This window comes from Cervus canadensis, chromosome 11 (assembly GCF_019320065.1).
Source record: "Cervus canadensis isolate Bull #8, Minnesota chromosome 11, ASM1932006v1, whole genome shotgun sequence".
Taxonomy (NCBI): domain Eukaryota; kingdom Metazoa; phylum Chordata; class Mammalia; order Artiodactyla; family Cervidae; genus Cervus; species Cervus canadensis.
The window spans coordinates 64,843,326-64,868,438 of NC_057396.1; the positions used below are offsets into that span (position 1 = coordinate 64,843,326).

Below are 25,113 nucleotides of genomic sequence, written 5' to 3' on the forward strand. Positions count from 1 at the left end.
AAGATTTCTTCTGAACGTCCCCACAATATATCCTCCGGCCCAGGTCTGCAGCAAGTCCCCCATCACCCACGAAACCAGATCTCTCACTGTCCCCTCACGTTTCTTTCTTTGGCAGTAAAAATCAGCTCAAGGAGAGGCAGCAGCCTTCCTTGAAAGAGACAGGAGGCATTTGCAAGGCAGAGCTCTCTCTCAGGGTCTACAGGAACCTTCCTGAGACCTGCAATGCATGCTAATCCTTCTCCAGTTAAGAGTGGGCTCTGTCATAGGAAAGTCATTGTTCTTTCTAATTGTCAGAGACTGCTGCTCTAAACTTGCCTGCAGCGATCCGATTAACATATCACCACAACACCAACCCTTATAATATGTTTTGTGTCCTACCAACAAGGGAAAGCCCCAACCCTGCTTCCAACCACAGCTTCCATATAATTAGGTCTTTAATAGGTAAACACAAGTGGGAATACAGAAAAGGTCTTTAATAGGTAAACACAAGTGGGAATACAGAAAGCCAGAGAGGAAGCTCTGACTCACTTTCTGCCTAAAAGTGACTCCTGGACTTGGAATATTTTTGTGGCTAATAAGGAAGGAGTTGAGAAGGTGAGAGGAAAAAAAAAAAGAAAGAAAAGACAGACGAAAGGCAAATAAGGATGGAAAGATAAGGACTAAGCATTCAGGGAGGTAGGGAAGGATAGAGGGAGGATGAGAAGGAGAAGAAAACCCTGTTTGCTCCTTTGGGGAACTGAAAAACATGTAACTTCTGCTGGAAACGATTGCCATGGCAACGTTCAAACAATACAGAGAAAGCCTTCCTAGTTCCATGCTTGCCTTCCCAAACAGCACTGTGTAGACATTAACTCTTAGGATGGTTCCTGACTTTCTGCCTTTTCAGTTAGAAGAAATCACAGTCCCCTGATCACTCCCCATAACGCATTTGAATTCATTCACCACACCCAGGCTCTGGTCCCTATCTAGGGCTGTGCTTCTCTCTAGAGATCTACAAACTATACTCAGCCTTCTCTCTGCCCAGGTTACAACAGCACTGTAGCCAGGCTCAGAACGGAGCAATCTCTCTCTCTCTTTCTTTGTCTCTCTCCTTTCCTCCCTCCCTCCCTCTCCCTCCCTCCTTCTCCTAAGGTTGTAAAAATCAGCACATTCTGAGATCTGGCTCACATTCAACCTTAAACCATCCTAAAGAAGCACAGTTTTTATATTTTCAAATGCCACGCACCTTAAAAAATGAAACTTGTAGTTACTGAACTTTCCAACGTCATTATCAAACCAATAGTTAAAGAAAAACAAGCTATTGTCTTGAGAATGAGGTCCTTAATGCTATGATTCCTAGAATCAAAAAAAAAAAAAAAAAACCAATTATATGGACCATAGGATATTTATTAAAACATTACAAATAAAACAACTGACTTGTTCTAGGCAGGACCACATCTACAATTATAGATGATTTTAATAATTAGAGGACAGTAATAGTCATTCTAAGAGAAAAAAAAAGTTAAGTACTCTTTTTTAATCTATGAAACTTAACAACCATCCTTGATACCTATCTTATCAACCAATAAATATGTATATATTTATAAAGGAATGACTAGATTCTCTCATATTCTCTCCACTGACTTGGTGAAAATTGACAGAATAAAACACATAGACCCTTCCCAACAAACAGGGTTGTCTCAGAGGTTCGCACTTTGGCAGAAGCAAGTATGCATTTGCTATTATTTAGTGGAGCCAGTGCTGAGCTTGCTCTCTCATTTACTATGGCTATTATTAGTGATTCCTATTAGTATTATGAGAGATGATAACAGCAACCCCTACAGTGGGAAGAAAACTAGAAGAAAAACATGGAAAATATACTGAAAGAAAAGCATATGTTCCAATTCAACATATTCAAGACATTTATATTCAAAGATTGAAGGATAAAATTAAACCATAATTAAATGGGTCTTACCATTTAGCATTTTCATTTAACTTCAGTGTCTTCTGCTGTTTCTTATGAAAGAAAGGAGGAAGAATCCTTCTAAAGCATGAAACCAGAGCATCTCCTGTGAATATATACCTGGCTCCATAAAACCAGGTATTTGCACCGAAGTTTTAATCCAGACATTTTTAGTGAGGAGAATATATTTTTTAATTCTCCCATTGCATAAGCCCTTATTTGGGCATGACTCAAAATTAAAAGTCATGATTCTTTCCAATAGTCATTGCGGACTAAGACGGCCCCCTTCATACAACTGTGCAGCTCCCGCAATGCCCAGCTCCAAGTCGCAACTCCATTTTTGGGAACAATATTCTTTGCGAACAATGCTATTAAGGAGTATGCATTGCCAAACCTGCACTGAGCCTATTAGCAGCTCTAAATTAGAGCATAAGATTAGCACCAAAATATATTTCCAGAATTATTTTAAAGACTGGAAGCCTCAAAGACAACTCTTATCAATATTTCAAAAAGCCAATTAGAAATCATGCATGTACTCCTATAATGGCATATGGTATTTTGCAAAACATCTTTTGGCTCAGTTTATACCAACTCAAGGTCACAATGTTCAATCAGCACATTTAGGCAGAATGGGAATGGGCAGGTATATGTTTGCAATTAGGAAAGTGGAGAAACAAGTTGCAATGTATTTGTTGGGCAAAGTTAAGTTTTGAAACAAGGACTAGAGGAAAAATAATAAAAAGTTGATCTTAGTGGGAAAAATATTGGGAAAATAATGGCCTGTACCAGAGACTGAATTCAAGGAAGCTCTTCACCCAAAGGATGTGTTAGATCAGTCCACTCCTTGGTTGGCTCTGCCAAAATACATTTGAATACTCCTGTGCATTATATTAACGAGATGTGGGAGATGACAAGCAGATAACATGAGGTTCATTTCCTAAAAGAAATCACAATCTAGCAGGTTTCAGCCAAGTAAACATTGATATAAGAGTGATCAGAGCTATCACAGCTCTATGAACAAAATGCTGGTGTAACAGAGACAAGAGGATTTGTGGGTCTAGGAGAGCTGGGAAAGACTTTCCCAGAGGAGGTAACCCGCTCTGAAATTTGACCTGTGAAGAGCAGACCCTAGGCAAATGGAGTAGCTTTCACAAAGCTGGAGCCAAAATCTAGCCTGGGATATCCCCAGAGAAATAAAACCTTCAGTATGGAAGGGAGACCAGGCGGTACCGTGGAAAAGAGTCCACCTGCAAATATGCAGATTTGATCCCTGCATCAGGAAGATCCCCCGGAGTAGGAAATGGCAACCCATTCCAATATTCTTTCCTGGATAACTCCATGGACAGAGGAGCCTAGCAGGCTACAGTCCACAGGGTCATGAAGAGTCGGACATGACGGCATGCACGCACGCACCTCTGGTATGGCAGACAGATGAGAGGGATAAACAGGCTGGTCAGAGTGTGTATCATTAGGAGAAGAATCTGAAGTTTATTCTATATTCACAGAATACAGAGGAGGGAATGCTCAGCTTTATTTCTTAGTAGGGTCCCTCTGAAGGAAATATGAATGATGGACCATATTGAAGAAAAGGTAGCATCAGAAAGATTACTTAGGAAGGTATCTAGGAAAGAAACAATAAACACTGGACTGAGGGATAGAAAAGCTAAGTTTGAGACAGTGAGTAAATGGATGAATGATTAGTGGTTAAAGAGATATTGATATGAAACTGAAAATATATAGGCTCCTGGAGAGAAAGTAATCAATTACAGTAAGTGGATTAGATTTGTGAGGCCTACAAAAGACCAGGTAAGAAAGTGAGATCTTGCTGGCCCTGGAGATTTAGGACTTGTCAAATTACACAACGTGGTTGGGCCAAAGATTTGAGCATCTTCTCTCCAAACAAGCCCAGCAGACATCTCAGAGATGCAGAGAGACTAGGAATAGAACTGATTCATAGACGAGGCTTTCCACATTTCAGGAGAGAGCAGGAGAGGACAGGAGGAGGATAAAGTGAAAAGAATAAAGGAGGTGATAGCAAACGGCAGATCAATCCCACAGGAAGAGTTTCAGAAAGCCAGTGGCAACCAGTGGTACTAAGTGCTACAGAGATCTAACATCACAAGGACTGAGATCAGGTGATGGGGGGAGGGTGCCCACAAACCAGGAGTACATCAGATTCCTAGGATACTGTAACAAAACTCCAAACTTAATTATTAGCAATGACCTTATTTTTCATATGATCATGAATTTCCAGATGATCTCATAGGATTTTGCACCAAAGTCTTTCTGTCCAGTAGTTGTGTTGAGTGAGTTAGGACAATTTTTTCCCAAGTCTTTTAGAAGTTATCTCTTCCTCAGGTAGGAGCACATTTAGATACTAAAAAAGACTGATCAAAAGATAGATGCAAGGTATCTGTAACCTAGTATCTGATTACAACCTTTGTTTCAGCAAACAGGAAAACTACAGATATCTGAGTCCCAATTAAGATATTCAGTTTGAGTATCAGGATAGAAGACAGTGAGCTGCCACGCGTATTTGATACCAAGGCAACATGTTTGCATTTACTTATTCTGATCCTGTTTCTAAAGTCCTGAAAGATGGAGCTCCTACCTCCAGCTCTATCACTTAGTTGCTGGATAACCTTAGACTAATTACTTATCCTCTTTATGTTTCAGTTCCCCAAGTGAGAATTCTGGAGAAAAATATGTTATATTATCAGCATAGTACCTGTTACATATTAAATGCTCAATAAATGGTAGTTACTATCATAATTATAAAACTATACCCATAACCTCAGTAAGTGTTGAAAGCACCCACAACCATTAAAAAGCTGTCATCGGCTTATGCCTAAGTTGAAATAAGTTTGTTAATCTTACATAAGTTGTTCCTTATTTTTAAACTTCACTATGAATCTGACATTGGAAACATTATCAAAAATAATATTATCCACTTTGAGAGCAAAGTTGCAAAAGATCCTCATTTACATACTCAGTAAACGTAAAGCAAAACACTCACAGACTTTCAGTTAAATGTTCCCGTTTCTGTGGAAAATAACCAAAGAATTCAATGAGAAGAAAGAAAGTGAGCTAGCGTTTATTGTGTACTAACCACGTGCCAAACATTTAGACATCTTAATTAATGCTCCCAAAATAACTGCCAGAAAAATGATCTCCATTTTTATATTTGAGCAAAATTGAGACATAGCAAGGTTAACTTGCCTACTTAGGATCCAGCTAACAAGGAGTGAAAAACATTTGAGATCCAATGTTTGCCTACTCCAGGTTTATTCTATTTCCCCTTCACGCCCTCTAGATACTTTCTTTACCTTTTTACTCTGCATATCTGTCATTGTGACAGATTCTGCCTTTCTCACAGAATACGATGCTGTTCTCCACGTTGTGACAACTCACAAGCTGGAATCAGAGGTTTTGTATGTTTTCAACTCCTAGGAATCTTGAATTTCTTGGTAGTCAGTTATGAATTCAAAATCCTAGAATCTTAGTGCTTGAGAGATCCTTAGTTTTTAACCGTTATGTCACAGGAAAGAATATAAGACCAACCTAAGAGAGATGAGGTGAATCTATCAACTGTTATGGTCCATTACTGATAGCACTAAGATTAAGAAAAATACACTGTATCACAGAGCTTCCAGATCTCAGCTTTTCCAACAGAAAGAAACCACTCAAAGGGTGCTTAAAACGTCTGTGTGTGTGTGCAGGTATGACAACACACATAAACACAGAGCCATTATGCTCACTGATGTTTCTCATTAAGCTTCCATAGATTCCTAAAGACCAGGCTTCTTATGTGTATACACCTGCATTTGAGTTCTTTGGAGGTGATTCTCTTAATTAAGTTCAATCAGTCATTCAAGGAATGTCTACTGCAGGCACACCAGTTGTTAGACACTCTTCTGAGATGCTAAGGACACACCAAAGAACAAATAAAATCCTTACCCTCAGAGAATGCTACAAGTACAGGGTTTCTACCACAAGACCTGCCCAATCAAGTTTCAACTGTCGAATTTACATTTCTCCAGAGAAATCATTTTGAAGAAACGTGCAATAGACTCTTGATCCCTTGGATTGGAAGCATCTTCTAACACACTGTTTATAAATTATTATTTTGTATGCCTATATTATAAAATACTTGACAATCTAAAGTTTACATGGACAGACAGTACATTTTACACAATTTATAAGGTATGCTGTAATCTTTCTTAAAGAAATGGCATTCACTAAAGCACTTCCAAATACATTTTAAAAGTCTAGGACCTTACCAAAAACAGCTAAATCTATTTGTGTTACTCTAACCTTGTCTATAAATTTCTCAGTTTTTAATCTATATAAACAAGAATTTATATGAACAGCTTCCCTCAAACAAGATCTTATCTGTTTTTTGCAAACTGTGTGCTACCTAAACTAAGATCAGATGTGCTCAATTTAAATGTGCATTTATTGAACACTTGCTGTGCATGACATATGACAGTCTGATTGCATCTTTGTATCAGTCAGCTTTATGAGGTTGTTGTTTTTACCTCTCTTTTACAGATAAGCAAGCAGGCTTAGAGAGGTCAATGGCTCACATTAACCCAGTGGAAAACTGAGTATCAAATTAGGATGCTGGAGTTTGAATTTACCCAATTTCTCAGTCATCTTTAAGAAGCATACCAAAAAGTAAAATAAACAAAACCGTAAGAACGCTCACAAATTATTTCCATCTCTTTTTGAGATCAGTGAAAATAGTAAGCTTTAGGATGCTTTTCCAAAGCTAACATAGAATTCAAATTGCTTTCCTAATTGAAAAGAAGCAGTACAAACATCCAAAGGGCAACTCCTCAGCCTGACTGTCTTATCCTCAGCTGAGACATCAAGAATACTAATAATTAAAACAGTAGGATTCTTTTTCCCTCAGAGGGAAAACAGGTTTCCAGAAGCATATTGAGGAAATGGACAGAACTTTTGGCTGCTGATGTAGAGAATGAAATTATAAACTGTGACCGTGACTGACAGTCTCGGAAAACTACTGGCAAGTTGGTGTTGGAAGATTTGCACGTGCAAACAGTAAGACACATAAATCCGCATGAAATCTTGACCCCACAGAGTCTAGTGAGTTTTTATCCTTTCACAAAAATGAAGATATATAACTAACATGGGATTCATTATAACTAGGAAGACCGTGAATCCAAATTGTGGACTTGGGTATCTTAATATTAGTAATGTAATTTTAAACCATCCAATTTAATCATATGCTTGCCAAGAAATCTGCCTTTACTTTGTGCATTCCACATCCAGATAATGCAATATGTAGCCAAAATTATACCATTAATATATAATTATCTTCTGCAACTTTTAGACCAAAAGAACGTAGAACACAAGAATAGCAATATTTTCCCCTAAAATCTCATTTAAGTATTACTTTTGCTGAGAATTATGTTTCTAAGAAAATATTGCTTTTCATTTTCCAGCTTTAAGCAATGTTTCATATCTAAAATGATATATCATAAAAACTCTCTCCTCATAAGACCTCAAAAGAAGAATCTGGCAACTACTGTAGGGTAAGTTGCACATTTGCTGGTTCTTAAGTGTAGCCATCAGAACTTGCAAAGTGCTTGGCCAGCCTGTATTCATCTCAGGAAGTTAATCCAAATTAATCCAAGAACAACCAAAACAAACAGCTCTCCTTAGAGAGCCTATTAGGCTGGGGCTTTGCATACCATTACTTTAAATTCACACGACCATTCTAATTTGTTGAAGTTCAATTTGTTAATATTATTCCCATCCCACAGTTGAGAACACTGAAGGCCAGGGAAATTGAAGGTACTGCCTGAAGCTCATAGCTATTAAATTAGAAAAGGAAGACATTTGAAAAGGTAACTTGAAACCCTGCAAAACTTGGCAGCTTTCTGGGCCTGTGGTCTTCAACAAATTCCAGTACACAGTTACCTTGCTCACAAATGTCACTCAGTGGGTTCCAACTTCAGTCCTGAAAGAAGCTCATGAACTAAGTTTCCAGATCTACAGTTGGCCACAGTTCTTTCATCAGTCCACAAGCAAGTTGTCTAAAATACAGAGCCAACTCTGATTGTCAAACCAAAGGAACTAAACCCCAGTCTGGGCAATGCATGTCCTGAAATGTTGTGCTGGTGACATGATTCACCAGCCTGAAAAAGGATGACATCCTTAGATGTTCCATCATCTCCAGATTTGCAGAACAGCTTCAAGTGGAGGTGGGTGGGAGGACACATTTCAGCCCACGATTTTAAACACATTCATATTTTCTCTCCCTATCCCCCACCCCCTTCCCCCTCTTTCTCAGTAAAGTTTGCATGTGGGTGTAAATGTGGAGAGGGGGTGACAATGTGAAGGAGAGGGATGCAAGTTGAATCAGAGGAGCAATGAAGAAATTTTGATGTCAAGAAAGAAGGAGAGGAAAAAAGAAAGAAGGCAGGGAGGGGGTAAAGAAAGAAAGATAAAATGACAGACAGAAAGGAAGACAGAAAGAAAGGAAGGAAGAAAGAAAAGTCCCCTTTCCTGATTGGCAGAGCCAAGCTGATTGCATGGCTGGGTTTCCCACGTGAATCCCAGAGCTGAGCTATGCAACAAAAACCTTCATAGTACACTTTTTTTTCCTTCTTTTTTCTTTTTTATCAGTTGTTCTAAGTTACAACTGAGTAGGAACTTCACGTAACTGGTGTCAATCTATGACCACCACTGATGACTTAACAGTGGTCATGTAAAAACAAAACAAACATGCAAAAAATATCTACAAGGAATGATGAAAATGCAGAAGAGACCTACAGGGATCTCAGGGGGGTGGGCGGTGGGGGGGCGGGGGGACGAACACAGCCGTGCACAATTATTTTCATAGGTCAGTAAATGCAGTGCCGAACTGTGTCCCAACTGGAAACATGTGCCCAGAAAAATAAATTAGAGAAGTGCTCAGCTGTAGGCTAGTTTAGTTAGGGGTAATGAAAAGGATAAGAATAGATGATGTGAGTGAAAGAACAGACTCAGAGGCTTTTAGCAGGGAGTTTCTGGTTTCTATTATCATTCTCTCATATAAATCTAACTCCACATTTCTTTAATGACTCTCCAGGGACCACCACTCACTGGATTAAATGTGCCCAACACCAAAAAGGAACCAGAAGACTGCTGCCTTTCATCTCCTTTAGGATATGCCAGCAACGTGGATCATATTTTCTTTTCAAACAGTATTAAAGGTAGGGTTATCTGAGTTCTTCTATTAACTTAAAAAAAAAAAAAAGACTTAAGACTAAGACTAAAAAAAGATATGAATGCTAGAGATGGACTACCGTTGAGGTCTGGAATGTCAGGAGTTTACTGCAAGCTCTCAGGATAAGTACCTTCCTTGACGCTTCTAGATAAACATGGCAGCTTTGGGGAGAGAAGTCATTCCTTCCACGTATGACTGGTTCCTGTCCAGTTTGGATCCTAAACTGACTTTCATCAGCTCTTGTGGGAGTCACTGGTCTCCTATGATCTGGCCATTCACCAAAGAGTTATGGCTTTTCCAGGCCTCAGTTTCCTTTTGTATTGGCATGAGATCTCTGGGGAGTCTTTTGGTTCTAAAGTTATATGAGGCTATGATTCCGATAGAAGGCCCCGGAGAGAAATAATAGAAGACTGACAGGCAGAGTTCTGTTATAAAATGAAACTAAAGAAAAGCCAGCTCTCTGACCCTGGCAGCGATGGGGGACGGAAGAGATGAAAAGGGCGATCTTCCAGACCCTCAAGCTCTTTAAGCATATTCAACCTTATAAAAAAATTTCCTTCAGTGGCCTCTTTCCCCCAAGACAAAGCTGGCAGAGGAGAAGCAGTGATGCTCAACACTCAGACCTTTATCTAAGTTGCCACAGGACACTAGATTTCTGCCTCTTTTCTTAGAAAAGCCCTGACCCGATCATATTGGGAAGGTTTCTGGCAAAACTGAAGGCAACTAACTGTCCCCAGGCACCTTCATGGACAGCCTCGCAGTTACTCACAGAAGTGGTTAGAAGGGGGTGGGGTTGAAGGGGGTGGTCCTCTCATTCCTAGCACTGGGGAGCATGTAGGTACCTTCCAGCTTGTGTGTGTAAGAAAGATGTGCAGTCAGCCAGCCGCTGTTCTCCATCATTTCCTCCCCCACCCCACTCCCCCTCCCTCCACCCACCCACCTACCCGGCCAGAAGCCATCCTTCATCTGCTGGGTTTATTATCATATTTCTGTGTTAATACATTCTGTTGATCTGCGATGTCAGGTTGGATAATGAAATTTAAATTGGGTCCCTTCGATTTCCAATGGCTAAACATCTGTGAATCTAACTCTGGGGCTGCCAGGCAACTTAAACACATTCTTGAGTGTCAATCACACAGCGCAAGGCACCCCACACTGCAGCGGCTTTCCTGGGGAAATTTTTTTTTTTTTTCTGATGAACATTTGCAAAGGCATTTGCCCGGATTGCAGACAACCTGCATCATTACAGCAAACCAGCTTATCAGTGAGCACAGCCCAATGGAGCAAATGTGTGGGCCACCTTCTCTTTATTTTCTGGCCTCCTACAGCCAGGTCTTTAGAAACCACACTCAGGGGGTGAAGGGATAAAGGGATCAGGGATGCTAAATTCATGGCCATTTTCTTCACCAATAAATAAGAAAAAAAAAGGTTCACTCACTGTATTTCAGACTGATCACAGCAACATCCAGATGGATATCCAGGTGGTTAAGAACAAGTGGAAAAATGCATGATCTTGACACCAAAAAGAAAAAAAAGGGGGGGGGGGTTGGGGGGGGAGAAAGGAGGTTGATGAAGAAAAATCCAACTGCAATTATCCGTCAATTTTAGTCAACATAGGCACAAATCCAACTGTCCTCTGCTGGCTTCTCTCTCCCAATCAATGCCTCATTCTGCCGCGGTCAACTTTTCTTCTCCGAAATTTCTTTGCAGATGTATTATTAATTCCCTCTCCTCTTGTGGGAAATTCAAAAAGAAAACACCACCATATCAGGTCTTTACTTTCCTAAAAAAGCCCCAAACTTTTCATGCCGAAAATATCTTCTTGGCTTACTTTCTCCTTTATAGAAAAAAAAAAAAAAAGCACATACTTTTCTTTGTGGATCCAAGGTTCTCCATTTCCAATCATCCTTTTGGGGAGGGGAGGGGTCGCTGTTTTTATGGTTATTTATTTATGTCAGAATACATCAACCCCCGAGGGTCTGACACTGGTTTATTTCATTTTTCAATGCTCCCTGTGTGCACATATACACATGTGTGTTAAGATCCAGGTCTCACAAGAAAAACCTTCATTCTTCCTTCTCTCTTGCACAATCAGTTTATCCACTGCGTTCGGTTCCAAGAGATAGCTGCGTCCCGCATCCTTCATTTTTCCAACGCACCCAACCGCCACCGCCACCAAAAAAAAAAAAAAAAAAGTCTCCTTTTACATAGCCGATTCCTCTCCCCAGCCCCCACCTCGAAGAAGAATTTGGGGCTCAACTCCCCCCACTCGCCACCCTTCCGGCCGTCCCCTTCTCCAGAGATCTGATTAGATTTCTCATCACAACCCAGTGCGCAATTGGATTTTTGATTTCAGCCACCCGGCCAGCCACCTTCCCCTCTCCCTCCAAACTCTGTTATATCCTGTCTCCTTCCCTCCGCCGCCTCTGCAATTTCATAATCTCACGTTAAATGGAGTGCGGGGGGCGGGGGCGGGGGAGGGGGCGGAGGTAGTGGAGGAAAATTTCAAGGCTCCGTCAGCTGTCAAGAAGAAACCCATTCCTTCCCCCAGCTACTTCGTCTTCTTCTTCTTTTTTTTTTTAAAGGTTCGGGGTGGCTAGGGCTTCCTCTGTCCCCGCCCCCACCCCCGGCACCCGGTCCAGATTCTCCAGGTGTAGCAGAACTCCAGGATCAGGGCCGGGATCACGGGGGAGACGCGTGACGCGGTCCCTCGCCGGTGGCCCCTGCCAGCCACCGGGTCCCCTTCTCATCCATCAGCGGGCTGCGAATCCAGGGGCGCCGCGACGAAAGAAGTTCAAATTGGGCTTTTATTTCAAATAAGGAGGGCGAAGCGAGGGGCTCCACGGGATTGTCAGGCAAGTGAAAAAAATAAGGAAAGAGGATAGAAAATGGAACGAAGGAGGGTTAAAAAAAAAAAAATCCTTAGTCGCTGGCTCCTCTCATCCTTCTCGAATGAAACTGCGGCTCTGATCTCATTTCCAGCTGCGTCGGGTACATTTTGGAGCCACAAGTTGGTCCCTCTTCTCGCAGACCTTCCCGACGCCGGCTAGTCCTCTGCCAAGAGATGCGTTCCTGGGAGCGCAGCTGCTCCGCGCGGTCCTTAGCGACATCGCCCCGACTCGCGGCTCCCAGCGCGGCATAAGCCCCGGTCCCCTTCCATCCACTTCAGCTGGAACTCTCTGCCTCCCCCGCCCGCTCCTCTCTCCCCTCTTTCCCCCTCCGATATTAAATGCGCTCCCAGGGCGGGCGGCAGCTCCTTTCTCTAAGCCAACGCCACGTCCCGAAGGTTTGCGTCCCCGCTCCCCAAATCTCCTCCCGGACTGCGGTCCCCTTCCCTCCTCTGCCCCCTCTTTCTTTCCCTTTTTCCTTTCCCTTTCTCTGCTTGTGATCAGTAAAATACAATTACCCAATTACCTCCCATCATCTTAGCACTGATTGGTCAATTGCATTAACACTTGAAGTCGGGGACGAGGGGATTGGAGCCTCTGCGGTGTGGCACCGCTGCCACCTGGAGGGCAGAGCCGGAACAGCCGCGCTTCAGAGCCACCCCCGCGCTAGGAGGTTAGTAATAAGCAGAGAAACTCAGGGGTGGTGTGGGAGAAGTTATCTTTTTTTTTTTTATTCCCCCTCTCAAAGCCTGGCTGTTTTCATCCTGAAAGCCAGGAGTTGGAGCTACAGAGGGGAAGACATAGAAATCAAATCACCATTAGCATCCTGAAATATAATTTACACAATGCTGTTGCTTTATTGAAAGCTGAACACGAGCTTCTTCCCTCCCTAGGTAAGGAGGCTGCTCACAAGGTAAGGATTAACACAGTACTATTACCTAGGATGTACTAGTCGGAATCTAGGAGGGGCTGAAAAGGGGCCAGGGAGGGAGCGTGTGGTCTTGCAGGATAAAACACCAGGAGGAAACAGTGTAGAAGCGAGATAGGCGCCTTCAGCCTATGCAGTGTTGCAGTAAATTGCCCTGTTCAGTTTGTACAAGACATCCAGGACAGTTTGACAACTCAATTCCAACATCCCTCTCTCCTGGTTATGGGCTTTTCCATCAACTTATTTTAGGGGCAGGGGCAGGTGGCATTTTTCAACTTCACTGCATCTTAGAAAGATGGAAGGGTCCCCATAATAATATGATTAATAACATATTTATGTGGATTTCTTTCTCCACTATACAATGGTCAGAGGCTTTTTCTGTAAGCTATAGTTATATTTTATGCCATTCACATATGTGACCTTGAGATATGAAATAGATAAAATGAATGATAGTTCAGATAATAAAATATTATATTCATTGGGAGAGGAAGGCAAGTAAGTATTTCTTTGTTTCAGGTTGCATCATCAATGATTTCTGTGCTGGTTTTCTTTTAAAAAGTCAGAATACCTACTTGGTTTGAAAACAGTTTTAACAAGCAGTAGACCACTCTATTAGAGCATATTATATACTTAACATTTGAGTCTTTATGTTACAACTCATAATGAGTAGGGGCATTCAACAGAAAGGGAGAAAAATTTTACTAAGGAAACATTAAAGGCATATCGAAATTCACACCAAATGTTATATATATATATATTTCCTATTCCCTTTATAGTACATGGGTATTTCCTCCTTTGGCGTCTTCCCAAGTGGCTCAGTGGTAAAGACTCCACATGCTAAGGTAAGAGACCCAAGTTCCATCCCTGGGTCAGAAGATCCTCTGGAGGAGGAAATAACAACCCACTCCTGTATTCTTGTCTGTAAAATCCCATGGACAGAGGAGCCAAGAGGGCTACAGTCCATGGGGTCGCAGAAGAATCAGACACGACTTAGTGACTAAACAATATTTCCTCATTTAGAGTTAAAAAAGAACTGCATCTGTATATTTCTTTGGGTATCAAGCACATATTCTAGAATGTATTACCGATGTCAGCACCTGCAAGGAAAAAAAAGCCTTTCTTTACACATGGATTGTAATTTACTTAATTTCTGTTTTTGGAGAACTTTGATATAGCTATGAATTGCATAAAATGTGAATCTGTTGAGAGGTAATGGGATTGCTTCTGTTTTTAAAAAACAACTCTATTGATTGATTCAAAACTCTAGTGGGCAGTTGACTATAAGTTTAATTTGTTTTTTGAAGCTCTTACCCTTATGTGCCAATTACAGTTTACCAACTAATAAACCGTTAAAAAGTGCTTTCACTAGCTGCTCTAGATAGCTTCAAAGGAATCTACCTTCTGGTTCTGAGCTAAGCTAGAAGCCATTTGAAATTAAAATTTTCCTTTTAGGGATTTTGACAGCAAGGGAAAGGCCAATGATTTGTTTTTCAAAGATGATTACTAGCTACCTACCAGATATATTTAAAGCCTTTCAGAATGAATTAATCTATCAAACAAAGCAGCAGTGAAGGAGCAGTGTTATTTAACCAACAAGAAAAAGGAAGATCTTCCCTTTTCTGTTTACCTTCCCATTCAGCAGCTACTATTTCTTTTCCCCTTCAGTTGCTCCTTCACACCATATTACCTTGAATTAGTCATTTGGATTTCATTTTTTGATTCATACTCAGTGTTTTGGGGTCATCCCTGTGGCATGGTTTTCTTTTGCTGACTTCTCATATACATCAATCACTCACCATATTTAAAACTCAAAACAACCCCTTGAGAGATTTTTAAAGATGAGGAAAGTGATGCTAAAGCCACATATTTGGTAAATATGTGTTTTCAAGACATAGGCAAGTCTTGAACTCAGATCTACTCAATTCCAATTCTTCCAATTTTGCTACAGTTTCTAGATTTCAGGAACTTATCTAAGATAGTCATAGGTGTGCACACTGTCATGATCAATAGTGAATCCCAGAGATGAATTTGTAACCCCATGGGGGAAATTGATACATTTGTCTCAGAATGATCTTACTCAAAGAGAATTGAAATAAGTAGTCCACACGCTAACTGTCGGACAAATGCACACACAAACTAAATTGTTAACTAATGACATAAATATAGATATTTATTGAGTAGGAGTTGCCAGATACTGTCAATGATGACAGCATATGTGTTTAAGTAAAATTCTTCATGAAAGTTCTTTTACAGGAAATAATTGCATGAAGAGTAATGGATTGATCATGTTGTCACACTTCCAATTAGTTCATTTAGTTATCAAAAGCATGGGCAGGACAGATGCCATTAAAATATGATGAAATTAAAGGAAGAGGAGCACCTTGCTTAACAGGGCAGGTTTGTTCTATGAACTTTGAGAAGTCTAGGTTAATTCTTCCCTGATTTGTAGGCATTTGGGTGGGGAAACAAAATTATGTTATTTCACTATGTGCCAATGACTCTACCTGGTGTCATCTTTAGCAAACAGCAGAGGACAGCATCTTGTAATTGAAAATACAAAATAGCAAGGAGAATGAGCTTGCTAACTTTGCTTTACAAATACAGAAAAAAATGCATTTATTAATGTATTCATTAATTTGATTGAACAGGCTGTACGCTACCTTATTCAAGCACAACACATGAGATTTGAGCCTTCACGTTAACACACTCTGGCAATAGATACTCTCTTTTCACTTCCAATACTATTAAAAGGGACCAGAATGTCCTGTGGGATAGTAGTATCAGGCTTGTCTCTGTAGTCACGTAAAATGAATGGCATGTGAATTAACTTCATTAGACCAGCTTCTTCTGATAACTACTTTAATGATCCAAATGCCATATTTAGTGGGAACTTACTGTATGTGTTAGGTTACACAATATTCCAAGAACATTGTAGTACATATTTAGAAGATATCATAAACATCACCTATTCTTTGTTCCTTGAAATATACTGAAGATACCAAAGTCCAAGTAGATTTGTGAATTTACGGTTTTTAAAGTATCTCTTCTACTACCCCTCCACTGAGTCTGTACCCTCTATGGTCTTTCTTCACTGGGCTTTCATGTTTTTAAATTTTTTAAATAAAACACTAGCCCCTATTGGTTGCTCATGAGTGTAAAACACACTTCTAAGTATGTTACAGATGGCAGTGCCAGCAATCCCCCAATGACTTTATGAAGTAGGTACAGTTACCATCCCATTTTATAAATAAATAAAATGGAATTGAGGTTAAGTAAGGTCCACCTAGGAAGTGACAGAAGAAAGGTGTCCAACTAAAGTTATTTGGCTTCAGAGGTCATTAAGTTCCTATTATTACTTATTGCAATGGATGCAAACCATTTGCTTGTTATTTTCCCACTAAACCATGGTTGATTTCATGAGAGTGCTTTTTTGTATTTCTCATGCTGTACACCTAGTTGAATAAATGAATACCTAAGATTAAGACATGGCTTCTCAGGTGGCTCAGTGGTAAACAATCCATCTACCAATGCAGAAGATATGAGACATGGGTTCAATCCCTGGGTTGGGAAGATCCCCTGGAGTAGGAAATATCAACCCACTCCAGTGTTCCTGCCTGGAGAATCACATGGACAGAGGAGCCTGGTGAGTTACAGTAGCTCTTCTGTTCATACAGTCGCAAAGAGTTGTACACAGCTAAGCGACTGAGCATGCACGCATGCAAGATCAAGACATTAGGAAAGGTCTACATTCTTTGTCTCTTACTGACCATTCCTCTTACTGCAGTTCACAGAGTGTTAGTAATAGGAGATATTTAGTGCAATTATTAAATAGAAAAACTTAGAAAACATGCCACCAAATGAATTCATTTAATCATAGAATTATAACAACACTTAGCTATTGCTGAATAATAAACCATTCCAAAGTTGGTAGCTGAAAACAGTAATTATTTATTATTTCTCATGATTCAGTAGACCAGACAGGGGATTGGTTACATGGCTCTTCTGATCTTGACTAAGTTCACTGAGAGCTGATCTAGAATAGTCTCAGCTAAAGTGATTGGGATAACCCAACTTCCTTCATCAACATAACCCAAGCAAATTTCTTGGCAAAAGCAAAAGTTCAAGAGAACAAGCAGAATGTACTTTTTCAAGGTTCTGTATGAATCAAATCTACCCACTTCCCACTGGCTAAAGTAAATTACTTGGTGGAACCCATCATTAAGGAATTGAGCAGATCATGCCGCCTACAATGGGAGGCCTCTGTAGAATTACAGGACAAATGAGTCAAGAATCAGAGTGATCATCACAACTTCTATTCTTTACAAATAACAAATTTCCCTAATGATTACTGGGGTTTGCAGGAAAGAAAATTATCTGCATTTAGCCAGTCACTTACTTATTTCAGCAGCTGAGTATTAACCTCCCATTATGTGCCAGGTACTATGGAAGTTATTACTGCCTCCCCGGACTGCCTTCACGTTCCTCGTCACATCTGTTGATGCAAATTCAGGAATGACTCATTCATCTGCCCAGTTCTCTCACTGTATTACGTTACTAAGACCATCCTCAAGTTCCTCAGCTGACTTTTGCACTAGTCTTTCTTCTTATCCATACCATCCCCTCTCTAGCACCTGTTAGTTTCTGAAAAAGAGACTGGTGAGAAAGTTTAAAAGAAGAAATGGTAAAGAAAACATATATATAATAACAAAAACCAAAATACAAGGAAAACTATTTGCAATGCAGAGAACAAAGGATCCCTATTCTCAGTCATAAATAGTTCTTAGGAATAGCTTTTAGAAATAAATGAGAAAACCACAAGTAACTTTCCAGATAAGTGGGAAAAATACGCTACTAATCCATTTGCAGAAATACTGGAATTGAATACTTATTGGTACTTGCACTTCTTAGCACAGTGCCTAGCCCTTTGGCATCCAAATACATTTTAATCAATTGGATGAATAAACTGTTTACTTGGTTGTGGGAGGAAAGTGGGTAGATAGTAAAGGTGGTAATTATAAGCAATGGTGGTATAATAATATTTGGTCAAAATTCTACCAGAAAGAAGCATAAAAGGACAGCAGAGGTGGCAGTAGCCACCTCACTATGGGGACGGTCTCAGAGGACTTCACAGATAAGGAGACCAACGTGTTCAAAGCTTTGCAAATGTTAGACTGCAACTGATGGATGCAGACCTGCAGCCAGAGGACAGAGAATGAAGTTTATTCTAAGGAAAAAACACTTTGTGGCCCAAAGATTGGTAGGGCTAAAGCTTAGCCAAATGATATGCTTGGTTACAGGAGGTGTGATCAGCTAGATGATATGTAGAGATCAAAAGAGTCTAGATTTCAAAGGTAGCTGGTAATACGCTTTTTCTAGAAGTGTGCCAAGCACGAAGGACATCTGGGAAGGGAGAGCATGAGTGAATGGGGAACATCTTGAGGGAGAACGCGTCCGTTCTCAGACCACCCGAGGCGACACGGCACATTCTAGGACTGACTTAACCGAACAAGAAGAAAGCTGAAAGGAACAATGCGTAACAATTTGGAAACCAACTCTACACCAGCGTCGGCCCAATTACATTTTAGAAATCTGTCATTTTTTTAAAATTTCATATTAGGATATAACTGATTTCCAATGCTGTATTAGCTTCAGTGGTACAGTAAATGATTCAGTTATACATATGCATATATCTATTATTTTTCAGATTCTTTTCTCATATTGGTTGCTACAGAATATTGAGTAGAGTTCCCTGTGCTATATCGTACATCCTTGTGGATTATCTATGAATATCTATTTTGTATTTAATAGTGTGTATACGTTAATCCCAAACTCCTAATTTATTTCCCCAACTTTTCTCCTTTGGTAACCATGTTTATTTCCTAAGTCTCTGAGTCTGCTTCTGTTTTGTAAATAAGTTTATTTGTATCAATTATATATATATACATATATATATATATGTTGTGTGTATATATATATATATATATATATCTCACACATATAAATGACATCACATGATATTTGTCTTACTCTGTCTGACTTACTTCACTTAGTATGGAAAATTCTATGTCCATCCATGTTGTTGCAAATGGCATTATCACTTTAAACGGTGACCCAAGCTCTTGAAGAACACAGTCTGCTTTATCAAATGTTTCTAAGAAAGTTGGTATTTGTGCAGAGAAGCTGCATGGCGGCGTCTTTGTACTGTCTAAATTAAGAGTCTTTGCACTGAGAAGAAAATTGCCTGTAAAGGTATCTTTAAAACTCCACCAGGAATTAGTAGATGGTGTGAATCCAGTTGTGTAATTTGGGAAGACAGCTGCCTTTGATCTCGCTAAATCAGCACTTGATACTAAACAACTCCTAAAGTATGTCACTTTATTTCTGCATTAGCCATGCAGAAAATTCAAGAAATGATAGCCTTGTTTTCCCCACCATACTACTATTGTGTTTTCAGGAAATGAAGTGCCTAGACTTCAAAATTCCATTCTCTGCCCATTGAAGATGCATGAGTACATCTGTGATTCTAGGCCTCCAGCTGATTTAGTAGTACATGATTTAAAGAATGCTCAACCATCTGCATTTTTAAATGTCCAGGTTTCTAAAATTCACAGCATTTTTGAGGGAAGTAAATGACTGTCTAGGAGATATTGCAGTTTTTTAAAAAAAATAATGTACTGTATTTACACAGAAAATGAAAACACCTTTATCACTGGAATGAAATAATTCTCCAAACACTATAAATAGACATACATAAGAGATATATATCTCTTTCATAATATATAGAAGATATACTGCTCAGAGTGACTTTGAAAATGGGGAAAAGATCTTTAAATTTGTCAACATTATGTGAAGTTCACAGGAAATGAGTTATAAAATAAATATCCCTGTCACAGGTGAAGATTTTGGGATGTGCATGAACTTGTGGTCCTTTGAACAGAGTGAACATTGGGGGACTGTGAAAGGATTGAGTGTTTGACTTCTACTGCAATCTAGCTGACAATCTTTCTGAAAAGAATGTTTTATTAAAATTGTATGAATTTTAATAGAAGTTTGTAAATTCATGAGGACAGCAGCTATGTCACAGTGCAGAGGACTTGAACAGATATTTTTCTGAAGAAGACATAGATGGCCAACAGGGATGCAAAAATATGTTCAGTATCACTAATCATCAGGGAAATGCAAACCATACCTGTTAGAATGGCCATTATCAAAAAGGCAAGAGTAACAAGTGTTGACAAGGTTATGGAGGAAAGAGAATTCTTGTCCATTTTTGGTAGGAATATAAATGGGTGCAGTTACTATGGAAAATGGTATAAAGTTCCCTCAAAAAATTTAAAATAGAATCATCATGTGATCTAGCAATTCCGTTTCTGGGTGTGTGTATGATGTGTGTATATATATATATATGGAAAAAATCTTAAAGAGATACCTGCACCTTGATGTTCATTGTAGCATTATTTATAATAGCCAAGATGTGGAAACAATCTAGGTGTCTACTGACAGATGAATGAATTAAAAAAAAAAACAATAAAAAATAATGTATTACATACTTGAAAGTTTCTATGAGGGTAGAACTTAAATGTTCTTACAACACACACACAAATAAATGGAATCAGATGAAGTGATAGAGGTGTCATCTTATTTTGGTAATCATTTCACAATACATACATGTATCAAATCATCACATTACACAGTGTTATATGTCAATTATATCTTAATAAAGCTTGAAAAAATGACTCAAGAATACTGAAAAATAGTATGCTATGTTAGAATTTAATTTCTTTAATTCTTATTAATGATGCCTCCATTTTTTTTTTCCTATTCTTATTGATTTTAGTGGCTACGTTTAAAAGGTGACTGGATTTTCACTTTTTCTATTCCTGTTTCTGCTTCTTTTACCTCTAGGGTTAGAGAGTGATAAAATAATGATATTGGAAAAAAGCTTATCTTTGGAGAGTTCCACCCCCCTTTTTGATGTCTTTTCCTTTTTAGTCTTCTGTATAGAAGCCTAAGGGCCCATCTTATGTATTTTTCTTCTCCAGTAAGAAAGATACTATAAAAACAAATTTCCTTATAAGTGCTAGTTAACAATTTAGCCCAGCTTAATCCAGTCCATTTATTTATTTAATAAAATTTTATCAAGCACCAAATTCATTGGGTTCTGTATGTACAGACAAAGGATTAGGACCTTTCCACTATTTTCCAAGCTTACATTTTCAGAAAGGATTCATGTATATTCACAAAAAGGATATATCTGATCCAAGGAAAGAGCATGGAGACGTGCCCAGAGCAGTAGGTTTAGAGTCACAGAGACCTGAGTTTGAATTTGACAAACTTTCATTGTTTGTACTTTAGGAGAACTACAAATACTTTAGGGCTGGAGCTTAAGGAGAAAGTGTATCAGGGAAGGGGATGAAATGCCAAGAAATGAACTTGCATAGAGCAGCCTGATAAAGGATTTCTTTTTTTGAAGAAGAAGAAGTTCATTCCAAATATCAGTATCATTTATCACTGAGGGATGTTAAGTTAAGGTGGTAACATGGTGAGTTTCGGAATTTCGAAAGACATTCCAAAGGACATTATGCAAGTAAATTGCAGGAGAGGAGCAACTTGGACACAGGAGAGCAATTAGGAAACTAAAGGAGGTTGTAAGGATACAAACAAGGCACCAGCTTTCGAGCAGGAGAGAGAAGAAGAGTATAAAAAAAAGTCAGGTGTTAAAATCTGCAAAATTTTACCAGTTTGCATGCTTACTATTTGCACGTGTGTGTGTGTGTGTGTGTGTGTGTACATGTGTGATGTTAGACCTGGTGCCTGTACATGACTCCCATTTCATGTAATCAAGCACTTCCTGAAAATAAAGCTTTCTTCATGAGGAATGAGCCCTTGTAAGATTGTCATTGGAGTTGTTCAAGCCTAAGCTTAAGTTGTGTCTGAGTCCTTAAGGCAGGTATAGATTAGATAAGCAATTTCCAAACATCATCCCTGATTAAATTTCCACTAGTCCAGCACAGCAAACTGAGTGGAATAAGGCCAATGGACTGAGTGTGTTCTATAAATTAGTTAAATTGCAAACAAAAATCTTCAGTTGGTGATGAATTTTTTCTTATATTTTTCAACTATGATCTCCTTTCTTAGTTTTATTTAGTAACATTTTAAAATGTAAATAGCTGGCAAAATCCAAAGTTGGGGACATTTTGTCAAACCACTGTAAATTTATTCATTTTAATGATATGAAAGGTGTTAAAGACTGAGGCTTGCTAGACTGATGACTTTTATGGGCCCTTTGGTCTCTTAAATTGTATGCTTTTATCAGAATATGTCTGCCTGGAGAAGCGCTTTCATGTAGATCCAGAGTGGTGTGATCGACATTATTCAACCTTTCATAAAACAAATCGGTTTGTCTCAGACAAGAACTGCAGAAAATGCTCCCAAAGTTTCCAGCCCTTACAGAAAGCCAAATTCTAAAGTGAAATTGATGACATCTTACAAATCCTCACTCAGATGTTCCTTTCACAGCAAAATAACGACATTGGAAAAATGTTAAGTACCAAATTGCCAGTATCAGTCACCAAAGTGGAGTATTTTGGCTCTCCCCACATACAGACCTACAGACCTGTGTCAACCATCTTCTGTATGTAACCACTGACCCGAGGGGCCTGGCAGTCCACACTCTTTTTCCTTGAGGTGCTGTGACAAGCAACACCATTAAACTCAGCTTCAAGTCAGAGAAGGTGCCTCAGTGCCTATGTAGTCAAATGCCACGGGATTGCAAATGGAAATGACATGAATTAATTTCCTGAGAACAAAAAGAAAAGGAAAGATCAAGAAGAAAAGCAGCTTCTAGGAGCACAATATGCAGATTAACGGTACCCACTGATTGATTGAAGTGTCAAAAACACACCTTTCAGATATAAGTGAAACTGCTGAGAGTTTGGGGCTCACTCACACTCTCTTTTTCATATGAAATATTAACGGATAAAGTCAAGGTAAAATTAAGTTTTTCTTGGTATCTTTAACTTTTTATTGACCCCAAAAGCTAAACTTTTGGACACCTGTCCCTGGTAAAAAATGATGAGGTCTACTCAAAGGGGATCTCATTGCATGAGGAATAAAGTGAAAAGTCCTTCAGCCTGTCGTCAAACTTATCATTCCTCATATCTTCTCACACCTTAGTTTCTCCTTCTGGAAGGGTCTTCGTTCTGTGTAGACCATAGGGTCTTGGCACTAGCTATTCCCTGGAGTAGGAAATGGCAACCTGCCTGGGAAATCTCATGGACAGAGGATGCTGACGGACTGCAGTCTGTAGGGTCACAAAGAGTCAGACACAACTAAGTACTCATGCACACGCTAGCTATTCCCTCCACCTAGAACATTTCTTCTCTGTTCTTTGCAGGCACTGGTCTTTTTGATCCTCTGAGAGATGCCATTTCTCCCAGGCATCTGAGGTAGCCACCCAAGGGCTATCACATCCCCATATTTTAATTTGGGGCAGAATACTTAATCTGATGGTCTTTTTCTATTTGTGGAGTTGTTAGTCTTCATCTGCTAGAATGGGATGTCCATGGGACCAAGGGTACTGCCTTTCTTGTTCATGCTGTATCCTCTACTCAGAGAATTCACAGGGAAGATAATGGATTCAGATTTTTGAAAGAAGAGCTAAGATGGTAAAAAAGTAAGGTTCAGAAGCCAACTGTACAACACTGATAAGGAATAAAGGTAGGGATTTGAGAAAGAGGTTTGTTGTCCCTTAAACAATTGTTCTTATGGTTGCCCTTCAGTTCAATTCAGTTGCTCAGTCATGTCCCACTCTTTGCGACCCCATGGACTATAGCACACAAGGCTTCCCTGTCCATCACCAACTCCTGGAGCTTGCTCAAACGCATGTCCATCTAGTCGGTGTTGCCATCCAAATATCTCATCCTCTGACATCCCCTTCTCCTCCTTCCTTCAATCTTTCCCAACATCAGGGACTTTTCCAAGGAGTCAGTTCTTCGCAACATGTGGCCAAAGTATTGGAGCTTCAGCTTCAGCATCAGTCCTTTCAATGAATATTCAGGACTGATTTCCTTTAGGATGGACTGGCTGGATTTCCCTGCAGTCCAAGGGACTCTCAAAAGTCTTCTCCAACACCACAGTTCAAAAGCATCCATTCTTCGGTGCTCAGCTTTCTTTATAGTCCAACTCTCACATCCATACATAACTACTGGAAAAACCATAGCTTTGACTAGATGGATCTTTGCTGGCAAAATAATGTCTCTGCTTTTTAATATGCTGTCTAGGTTGGTCATAACTTTTCTTCCAAGGAGAAAACATGTTTTAATTTCATGGCTGCAGTCACCATCTGCAGTAACTTTGGAGCCCCCCAAATTAAAGTATGTTACTGTTTCCATTGTTTGCCCATTTATTTGCCATAAAGTGATGGGACCAGATGCCATGATCTTAGTTTTCTGAATGTTGAGTTTTAAGACAATTTTTTCACTCTTCCGTTTCATTTTCATCAAGAGATTCTTTAGTTCTTCTTCACTTTCTGCCATAAGGTTGGTGTCATCTGCATATCTGAGGTTATTGATATATCTCCCGGAAATCTTGATTCCAGCTTGTGCTTCATCCAGCCCAGTATTTTGCATGATGTACTCTGCATATAAGTTAAATAAACAGGGTGACAATATACAGCCTTGACATACTCCTTTCCCAATTTGGAACCAGTCTGTTGTTCCATGCCCAGTTGTAATTGTTGCTTCTTGACTTGCATACAGATTTCTCAAGAGACAGGGCGGGCGGTCTGGTATTCCCATCTCTTTAAGAATTTCCCACACTTTGTGGTGATCCACACAGTCAAAGGCTTTGGTGTAGTCAATAAAGCAGAAGTAGATACTTTTCTGGAACTCTTTTACTTTCTCAATGATCCAACGGATGGTGGCAATTTGATCTCTGGTTCCTCTGCTTTTTCTAAATCCAGCTTGAACATCTGGAAGTTCATGGTTCACGTACTGTTGAAGCCTGGCTTGGAGAATTTTGAGCATTACTTTACTAGCATGTGCGATGAGTGCAATCTTGCAGTAGTTTGATCATTCTTTGGCTTTGCCTTTCTTTGGGATTGGAATGAGAACATTTT

At 39.6% G+C, this 25,113-nt stretch overlaps 1 protein-coding gene across 4 annotated transcripts in view; it reads right to left on the minus strand.

Moving 5' to 3' along the window:
• Positions 1 to 25,113, minus strand: part of LRRC4C (leucine rich repeat containing 4C) — a 1,342,213-nt gene that overhangs the window by 178,061 nt on the left and 1,139,039 nt on the right. Inside the window, exon 1 of one of the 4 annotated variants that reach the window (XM_043482205.1) lies at positions 10,618 to 12,530. The exons of 2 other annotated variants lie outside the window; for them this stretch is intronic. The gene's annotated coding sequence lies outside the window, so the exon portion shown is untranslated. Of the gene's footprint in view, positions 1 to 10,617; positions 12,531 to 25,113 lie in introns of those variants that run through there. One more of the 4 variants, XM_043482209.1, reaches the window with a different exon arrangement.